General features: G+C 36.4%; 1 long non-coding RNA gene across 1 annotated transcript; it reads right to left on the bottom strand.

Moving 5' to 3' along the window:
* Window positions 1-1,958: 1,958 nt before the first annotated feature.
* Window positions 1,959-2,234, bottom strand: LOC108376096 (uncharacterized). Its single transcript, XR_001849232.1, has 2 exons — window positions 2,100-2,234; window positions 1,959-2,039 (listed from the first exon to the last, which is right to left on the bottom strand). It is a non-coding gene; the product is annotated as an uncharacterized LOC108376096 (long non-coding RNA).
* Between the last annotated feature and the right edge of the window lie 7,803 nt (window positions 2,235-10,037).

Raw genomic sequence — 10,037 nt, forward strand, 5'->3', positions numbered from 1 at the left:
AATAAGTTATAATTGTCATTATTCTCGCAGTTGGAGTATATGCCAGACGTGTAACAGATATATACATACAAGTATACCTAAATTAGCGCGTTGAGCTTGTATATTTATCTCTCTCTAACGCATTAANACGTCAGCACCAACGCCCGACAAAGTTATGTCTGTATTTAATAATGGCTCTATAACAAAATATTCATGAAATGTATTCGTAGATTTTTATTTACTTCATTTCATGCATTAGTATTGATCTGAATGTTTTTTTACTAAATACCAGGAATAAATATTTAATAAAAAACTATTTCATTTAAGCTTAACCAACTTTGTTGCTCGGTGCTAATTTGGAACGTTTCATGAAATATTTTCATAGGCAGTAAATACAACCCTGGGTGCATCATTAATGAGCTGAAAAACCAAACAAATAAAAATATTCCATCTGAACCAATATTCCCAAAAAATTATAAAGCAAAACAAAAACAATTTTTCCAATTTATGCACTGTTATTTTTATTATAGCAGTACAGTTTCGCAGCTCCTCGAACATTTTCCACATTATGCTTTTAAAGCTAGTAGTTTCCGACCCCATTTGCTGGTTTTTTTTTCAGTTCTGAATTTAGGCTAGGTTTCATAGGAACTTACTGTGGGTGCAAACAGACCACATTTTGTAAATATGTACATATGTATACACTTCAACTGAATTGTGATATTTAATTTTATTTTATAATGAAAAATGAATTTAATGTGCAATTTTTTAAGTTTACTAAATGTAAGACAATTTTTAATTTTCTTTATATATTGCATGCTTTAGTTTTAATTGTTTTTAAGTTAAGTTGTAAAGGTAAAAATAGGCCTCCTGGGGAACCGAGCACCTTAAAAAAAAATCGGTAACGCGCCTAAAAGCATACCTCACAAGTGGTGTGGAAAATGCAAGAACAAATATAAATGGAATAATTTTCGAAATTATGAAATGGTTATTGGTATTTTCCATCTCAAAGGGGATGATTAATTTGAACGTTATTTAAGCTGCCTTTACACGGTCGATTTTTGTTGTTTAACCAAAATCTACCCGTGTAAATTGCAATTCAACCGTAAAATGTAAGCGTTTTGGCTAGTCGATATCAATTTTCCAATCGGCAACTTCAGGAATTTTTAAATTTTCTTTTTTGCTTGGGCGTCTTTTGAAGATGTGCCAAATTATATTGTCGCTTTAAATAAAAAACAAAAGTTTCTTTAAGCCATCTTGTGCAGCAATTTGTTGATCTTATCCTCACGGCTACCGAAATCACCAACCTCAACGTAGTGATTAGCCTTCTTGCGCCAGCCTGGGGTTGATCGTGTTGAGCTTGAATAGCAACAGGAAGTTGGAGGCTTTTTTGAAGTGGGTTCCAACATTGAATATTTCGTGCGCCAAATAATCAACGCACTAAATTTCGTGCGCTTCGCGAAATGTGCGTTCGATCACAAAGCAGAGATTGGGACACGTTGATGGTTGTGCTTAACAATTCCACGTTTGTACATCAATTCACGAACTGATTTAGGATTTGGATAACCCCATATAGGGTTCGGCATACGTAGCATATTAATGGTTACCTTGCTCAATTTGATGAACACACCTTTTTAATGTGGCGAAGACGGAACTGTAAAACTTTACGCACTTTTTGTGCAACTTTGTTGATACCGCGGATACGGATCACAAAAGCCAATTTGGATTTTTCAGGCCAACTCCATCTCACGGCGTCCATCACGGAGTTTTCTTGTTTGATATTTCTCAGCATGCACCAAGTTTTCACGTTTACGGAGTGCAATCACAGCAGAGCGCTTTAGTTTACGTTTGATCAAGTTTGCTGACCTGCTCTTGCTGAACTGCAGCTTCGACTCGGGGACAGGAGGGAGCTTCCTGGAAGGTTTTCTGCCCTTTGCTTGCGGTTTCTTACCGGCCGTGATGGCAGTCATCTTAACTTGTTACTTAGCACGTTGAAAAGGCGAAAAAAAGTTCGCCAAATGTTTGGAGCACATCGTAAATGAGCCACTCGATTTATAACATTTCTATAAACAATTTAATTAAATACTTTTTAATACATAGGTATGCTGCAACCAGGCAATTACTTTCCCAAATTCCATCCTGCTTATCGGCATAATTTTCCAAATATGCCTGCTACTTCATTACTAATTACTCCATTTTCCAACTGCGCCTTCTTTGTTGGCTCAACATATCCTAAAAAGACACAAATTTACATTAAACAATAGAAATCGCAAAAATTAGCAAATATTTATTTTTTATTTTTATTTTTTATTTTATGAAAGCTTAAATAATAATAAAATTATTAAATAAACTAAAAAGAAACGCAGCGCTAGCAACGGAGGCTTTCGGCTGGCTGGTGAAGATTGGCTGGTTTAAATACGCCGAAGAAGATCGGAATCCTTCAGAAATTTATAGATTTTAGAAATATTAGAATCAGAAGGATTAATTAATAGTGATAGCGGATCATAGTTTTCAAAATGCTGGTGTCTTTGTAGATCTTGTCCAGGGCAAAAGGCTAATAAATGCACTATGCTGACATGAGAATTACAAAAAGGACACAGGCTTTGTTGTCTCCCTTGCAGTAGGTGTGCATTCGTTATTATACTGTGTCCAATGCGTAGGCGAGTGTAGGGAGTAGTATAATTAGATGGAAGTGATGCTAGGTAGCTGGGTTTAGTGCGACTAGGATTAATTCTCGAGTAGTGATGACTATAGTGAGCCCAGTCAGATATTAGTTTGCTTTGCCTCTGCTGCTCTATCAATCTATAAATATCACTTTTACAGATGATATTTGAAGTGATGGTAGGAGTAATACTCATATCTTTGGCAGTAATATCAGCGAATGTATTGCCGTTAATGCATGAATGGCCTGGCACCCACATAATTCTGATTTTATTGGGATGCGAAATCAGGATATTTCTTATGCTTTTGATAATGTGATTGGAGTTATTATAGTTTTTTAAGGCCTGAAAACAGGACATGCTGTCTGTGCATATGGTGAATTTTCCCCTGGATTTTGACGCATACTGCATGGCATAGAGAACTCCTGTTGCTTCGGCGGTGAAAATTGAGCAAAATGGAAGTAAAAGCCCGTACGGTATAGGTTCACCATTTTCTTTTACGACAGCGAAGGAAGTGTAATTCGCTTTGGAACCGTCAGTGTAGATAAGCTGCCAACTAGAATTCTTGAGACGCGATGCAATTTCCAAGAAACGAGCGCTGTACTCTGCCGATGTCGTATTGGATTTTTTCAGGTAACTTAAATCGCTTACAAAGCATGATTTTTTCAGCGCCCATGGCGGATGATGGTCACATCTCGGCGAAGTTATTCTTAGGGGGAGTCCATTGTCTTTAGCAAAGGTGGCGTATTTGCTAATTGACGAAACTATTTTGGGTGTTCTTGTACGAAAAAATGACGAATGGAAATCTTTTTTCAGGAAAGTCTTGGTGGTGAGAGCAAGCTTAGGATAAAGTTTCCTTATGTTATCTTCAACGTTGTCGGCTAGCGACGGTAAACCAGATTCAGCCAGGATGTTCTGTATTGGTGAAGTAGGAAAAGCGCGTATGGATCGTCGGACCGCAGTATGGTAGGCTAGCAGATTGAGGTTTTTTTTAGCATGTTGGCCATATATTTCTAACCCATAGTTGATAGAGGATAAGATGAGCGCCTTTGTAACATTGACCAGCAATTCCGAGTTGATAAGCGAGCGTTTGCAAGACAAGTATTTAACAATATTTAACTTAATGAATAATCTTTCTCTGGCGTATTTACAGTGGGGTGTAAAGGAATACTTAGAGTCTAATACTAAACCTAGAAACTTATGACCAGGGAACGGATTTTATGGAAATTGCCTTTTTTTCTGCTAAAGAGATAGAGTATATTCGATTAAGAATGTCCACGATTTAGCTTTCCCTGATTCCATATATACACATTTGATGTTGCCTTTTTTGCCTTTTTTAAGATATTTGCCTTTTTTTGCCTTTTTTAAGATATTTGCCTTTTTTTGTGTTTTCTACCTTTAAAAAAGTGATTATAGCATTTACATTTTTTTTTAAAGATTAAAAAATATACACATTGCCCATGCGGCTTATAGAAGCGCAGAGACCTCTTGCCAAATTGGTGCTTGAAATACAATACCGGCGAACGGCAAACTTCGCCGAAGTGGGCGATGCTGTCGTTCACCGTTCGCCCAACTATTTCGCCTACTTAAACAGAATTAGAGCGGTAGCGAAAACAGCTGATCCCATTTGGTCGCCTTTATAATTTGGGTGACCATATTTAGAAAAAACTAAACCATATTTAGAAATGAGGAAATGATAACAAATATAAATGTAAAACAAAGAAAGATTATTATAAATAATTTGTTTCAAGCCAGATTTAACGAATCCACAACTATATTTTTCAAACAACAAAAAAAAAATCGTGTTTAGGTTGTTTTCTTTTTAAACTTTGAAAGCACAAAACAAATACGGCCACCTTTGGCACGCACAGCTGTCATCGCCCAGCAGAGCGATAGAAATAAATCTATCGCCATGAAACGCCGCCAAGCGAACTTCGCATTTCGCTTTGGCTGTGTTCAATTTCATATGCTTGCGGGTGTTCTAATTTTGACAGCGCGAATTTCGCTGTGGTGAGTTCGCCGTTCGCCGGCATTGTATTTCAGCTATGGTGTTGGAAAAATTCAAAGCCGTTTTCTCAGCTAACGAAGGCTTGGAGACAATAAGAGGTGTTGATAGAATTATAAAGGGCGAGGAAAACGCCCTTATTTCTGATAATATGAACGTTTCAAACGTTCCATATTTAAATTGGGCTCCACTTGTATCAACTTACGTCGAGCGCACATTTAGTACATTCAAGGCTTTTCTTCGCGAAAATCGAATGAAAATGCTGCCAGAAAACTTCAAAATGCATCTTGTGGTTCAATGTTACTACAACTATACAGATTAAAGTTTTATGAGTTAGAAACTCGAAAGGATAAAATAGTCAAAGATTCAAAGTACAAATTTTTCATATAATGAAACTAGTTCATAGTTTTTCTCTTTTTACTTGAAATATAAATGTATTTTTTAATTGTTCTTCATATTTTCTGTTTTTTAGGTGCCTTATTTTGCTTTTTTGCCTTTTCCTGCCTTTTTTGCTATTTTGTTTTGCCTTTTTTTGCCTTTTTTGCAACACCTAGTGCCTTTTCCTGCCTTTTTCGCTATTTTATTTTGCCTTTTCCAGCCTATTTCGTTAGTTTATTTTGCCTTTTTTATAGGTTTTTAGGTCCTAAAAATCCGTTCCCTGCTTATGACTATCTGTACAAGTAATAGTTATATTGTTAAACGTAAGTGTAGGTATATTACAGTTTTGTTTCTTACAAATATGTATTAGTTTAGTTTTGCTGGGAGAAATTGAAGCGCCTGAAGAAAGGGACCATGAAGAAATGTGAGATAGAATATCTGTAAATGTTGCCATTACGGCATTTAGATTGGAAGTTTTAGAAAACAGCAGTACATCATCCGCATACATTTGATGGGAAACGTTGGGAAACTGTGAAAAAATGAAACTAAGTTCATCGAATGCTATAGTGAAGAGAATAACCGATAGAGGAGAACCCTGCGGAGTGCCATTATCTAGAGGAAATATAGGGGATCGGGCGTTAGAAATAAGAACACTAATTTTACGAGAGGACAGGAAAGATTTAATAAAGTTGAAAATTTTAGGCCCGACCTTCCACTTGTCCAGCTGCCTCAAAACGACCTGTATACCTATCCGATCGAAAGCCTTGGCAAAATCTAAAGAGAGGAGTGAAATATGATTTTTTTTTTGATAAGGCTTCGGAAACAAAGTGATCGAGATGTAAGAGGGCATCAACCGTACCCTGCCCCTTCTTGAATGCGACTTGGTTATGGTGAATGAGATTATTTACATGCAATTACCATGATAGTCTACTAGCAAAGATTTTTTCTAATAATTTGCCTAAGCAGGGAAGAAGGGAAATAGGACGGTAGCTGCTAGCATCACTTTGAGGTTTACCAGGTTATAGGATAGGAATGATGGACTAGTTCCATTCTTTAATATTGATATTTGCGAGTTTTGCCATACTAGCAAAAGAAGTGGGGTTAGGAGTAGTTGGTAGTTGTTCATTATATTTTTTGATTGCATCGCGCATACTGCATTTATTTATAGTTTTAATTTTAAGTATTTCTTTAGTTTGCTGAAATTTAGGACATGAGTTTGAGAAAGAGGGATGATCTGTTAGGCAGTTGGCGCACATAATTCTGGTGCATTCGGAGGGAGAATGGGGGGGGGGGAGGTTGCACGTGGCACAAATAGCAGAGTTGCGGCAATTTTTTGCGGTGTGGCCAAGAATCTGACAAACCTTGCAACGCATGGGGTTTGGATAATACGGACGGACGGATAAAGTTGTCCAAGCAACTTCAATTTTGTCTGGGAGGTGATATTTATCAAATGTTAGTAGAATGGCACCAGGATATTTGCGGGATCCATCGCTGATCTTGGAGAATTTGAACGCAGATTTAACGCCATTTTCCTTAAGTCCTTCCACAATCTCCTCTTCAGGCAACTGACAGATGAAAGGAGCAATAATATTGTTCCATTGACGGAGTTGAGAGATTCATGTAATTTGACTGTAACATCTGTAACACCAGGCAACGATTTGGCAGCTAGGAATTTGTCGGCGATTTTTTTGCTTTTAACGAGTAACAGCATAGAACCATCGCGAAGCTCAGTGATGTTGTTGACTTCTTTGCTTATTGCTTGAATACCTTTGTAGATAGCAAAACAGGATAGAGTTGATAGGGGTTTCTTTTCATCCAGGGCTTTTATAACCAAGAACCTGGGGTCATCATTTTTGGCGATTGGAAGTTCCGGAAATATATCCAACGTAGAAGTTTCAGATTTTTTGCGTTTGGGTTTAGGTGACGGAGACAAGAGGGCGTACCTATTGTTCCCGAATTTAGTGGCCCCGGGGGCCATGGCGAAAAAACAGGAATTAGTTTCACTAATATGCAGGTGTGTGGCTAAAAGTTAAAAAAAAAAAACGACAGAAAATAACAGGAAAAAATAACTGCACAAAAGCGACCGTTGATTAACCGCAAACAGAGAGAAAGCTTTCAATATCACGGCGGAACGAAAAAAGCGACCGTAAGCTGCGAGAGTTCGTTGGTGACTCAAATTGGCAAATAAAATACTCGCTTGGTTCTGCTCTGTTGTCAAATTTCTGAGAAATGTGAATTCACCACGATGCGATACAGAAAGAACAAGGACCAGGGATGTAATTTTAAGTAAATCTATTATTCAGTGGCAAGGCGCAGAGCGTTCGGGGCAGTAATATTATTTTTTATTAAATATCACATTAAACGGTGGTTCTAATACATTTTTTGATATTACTAACCAGAGTACATACATTATATGGTATTTCTGTCAAAAATTAATGTACTATATGAACTTTTTTTCAATGATTTCTTAAGTTTCTTTCATGAGCGCTGAAATGCAACCATGCGTGTAAGAAATTGTGTGCTACCTAAAATTTCACNTCAAGATATAAACTTTATCCTGTGGAGACGGGCAGTTAGCTGTTTTTTCCACCAAATTTGGTCCCCATGAAGCACTAGTGTTGCCAGCAACCCTTTTTCGGCAATTAGGGTGATGTGCAGCTTTTTAATGTGGTGAAAATTATTTAAGCACTGGAGAGATTTATTCACATGAAATTGGAGATAGGGCTGATAGTAGAGCTCTTGTTAATCGACTAACCAATTAATCGGTTAATCGAGTAGAAAAAGTTGTTTCAAAAAATAATCGAATATCTTTAATCGATTAACCGCTCACTTTCGACTAACCGTTCATAATCGACTAGTTGTTTTCATTCGATTACTTGACATATTTGACTATTCGAATAGTTGTTTTCTTTCAATATTCATAAGTTTTGCGGTTGATAGGTTTTGAATATTTATAGTACCAAAAATAGTGTGGTACCGCATGAATTATGATGGAGATGAATACGTGACTTATAGCAAAATTCAAGGTGCATCCATCACCTTCATAAACTCATGGAATCCAGGCACGAGAAATGGTCTCTTGGCGCTCGTTTGAAATAGTGTCGCCATCTTCGTTTTTTCTTCTACGCTTGAAACTTTTTGCCGGGCTTGGTTCGGCACATTCACTTTGGCTACATCTGTGGTCCTGGGGAGGGTAAACTATGGAAAATTACCACTTATTAGTTCGTTAACATAAGCATACATTTGCAGGTCCTGCTCCTTGTTCCTTTTACGAATGGCCTTCAAATGGGTTGCCAAAGACGATGTCGAATTATTATAGGCCATATTTTGTCCACATATTGTACACTTGACTTCTTTTCCACCTTCGGAGTTAGAAAAGAAGTTACACACCCAGCTACGCTTACGTAAACTCATTTTGGATAAAGCAAATTTTTGGTTTTGAAGTGAGAAAAAATTTGTATTTAAACATTTTTCACTATTCGAATAATGACAGTTAATCAATTGCACGACTAGTCGAAGTTAATGAAACGATCGAATACTTGCTATTCGATTTTCAGTCAATGCAAAAGTTGCTACTCGACTATTCGAATAATCGGTTAACCGGATAATCGACTGTTAACAAAAGCTCTAGCTGATAGATTTACTTTAAATAAATTGTGAATGTTCGAAAATATCTTTTCAGCAGATGAATATGTTTTTTAACATTTTTCCCGAAAATTTACATACAGGCTCGAAATAATGCGAGTAAAATTCAGATATCTTCGCGTGGATGGAAAATTGCCGGAAGCGTCAGTTTGACAATTTGTAGTTATAGATGCAGTTATATATTTTAAAGTAAGATATTTCGATTTTTTGTTAACTGGTTTTTGGATATCTTCTTTAGTTTCCGAGTAATTGACTAAAATGTTTTCGGCTATTTGGTACAAATTGCGTTAGTATTGCTGTCGTACTAAACTAATCAAGATCTTTCAAATAGATTTACCTGTTCTTCTTTAATTTGCGACATATTCAGCCTTATCATGAGTTTCATTTTCTAGTACCGGCTAACTTTTTCACTTTTCGTTTGCGTGTATTCACTACAGGTGGATGAAAAAATTGTTGGCGAAATTTTGTTCGGGCGAAACTCACGATTAGGCTGATTAGTAAAAATCATCGTTAATTTATAAAAAATTGTTATCACATTTTGGCGTATATCATTAAAACTGACTGCAAATTTTTTGACAAATGTCGTATACTACAAAATTTTATTAAACTCATAAATGGTTGACACTAAACTAAAAAAATAAGATAATTTAAGAATTTCGTGAACTAGTACATAGCATTCTCCGACACTTTGGAGAAGATCTGTAGTCGTGTTTCTGAGAAAATGCATTCCAAACTTCAATCGTGAGTTACCGAAAGTAACTTGTGACAATATTTTATCCAGGCGACGATATAACATTTAGCTAAAATATGCATTTGTAGGAGTCGATAAGGTTTGGGAGTAGCATGTACGTGTGCTTTTACTTTCGTATCTAGCTTTAAGTCATAGTTTAAGTAACTTGTTTGTAACTAAAGTAATATGAGTTGGCAACCCTAGCTTTTAGGACTAGTAGCGATAACTCGTTGTAACTAGCGATTAAGACTCGTTGTAAAGGACCCGCCATTTTCAGAATAAAAAAAAGAGATTCATTCGATTTTTGCCAACGAACACTTCGGACTTTCTTTTATTTTGTCACTTTGCCTTCTGCATATTTAACATCTAAATAAGTTATAATTGTCATTATTCTCGCAGTTGGAGTATATGCCAGACGAGTAACAGGTATATACATACAAGTATACTTAAATTAGCGCGTTGAGATTGTATATTTATCTCTCTCTAACGCATTAATTCTATATACGTCAGCACCAATACCCGACAAAGTTATGTCTGTATTTAATAATGGCTCTATAACAAAATATTCATGAAATGTATTCGTAGATTTTTATTTACTTCATTTCATGCATTAGTATTGATCTGAATGTTTTTTTACTAAATA

Source organism: Rhagoletis zephyria, unplaced genomic scaffold, assembly GCF_001687245.7.
Source record: "Rhagoletis zephyria isolate East Lansing unplaced genomic scaffold, Rhagoletis_zephyria_1.1 Rzeph_scaffold_09887, whole genome shotgun sequence".
Lineage (NCBI taxonomy): Eukaryota > Metazoa > Arthropoda > Insecta > Diptera > Tephritidae > Rhagoletis > Rhagoletis zephyria.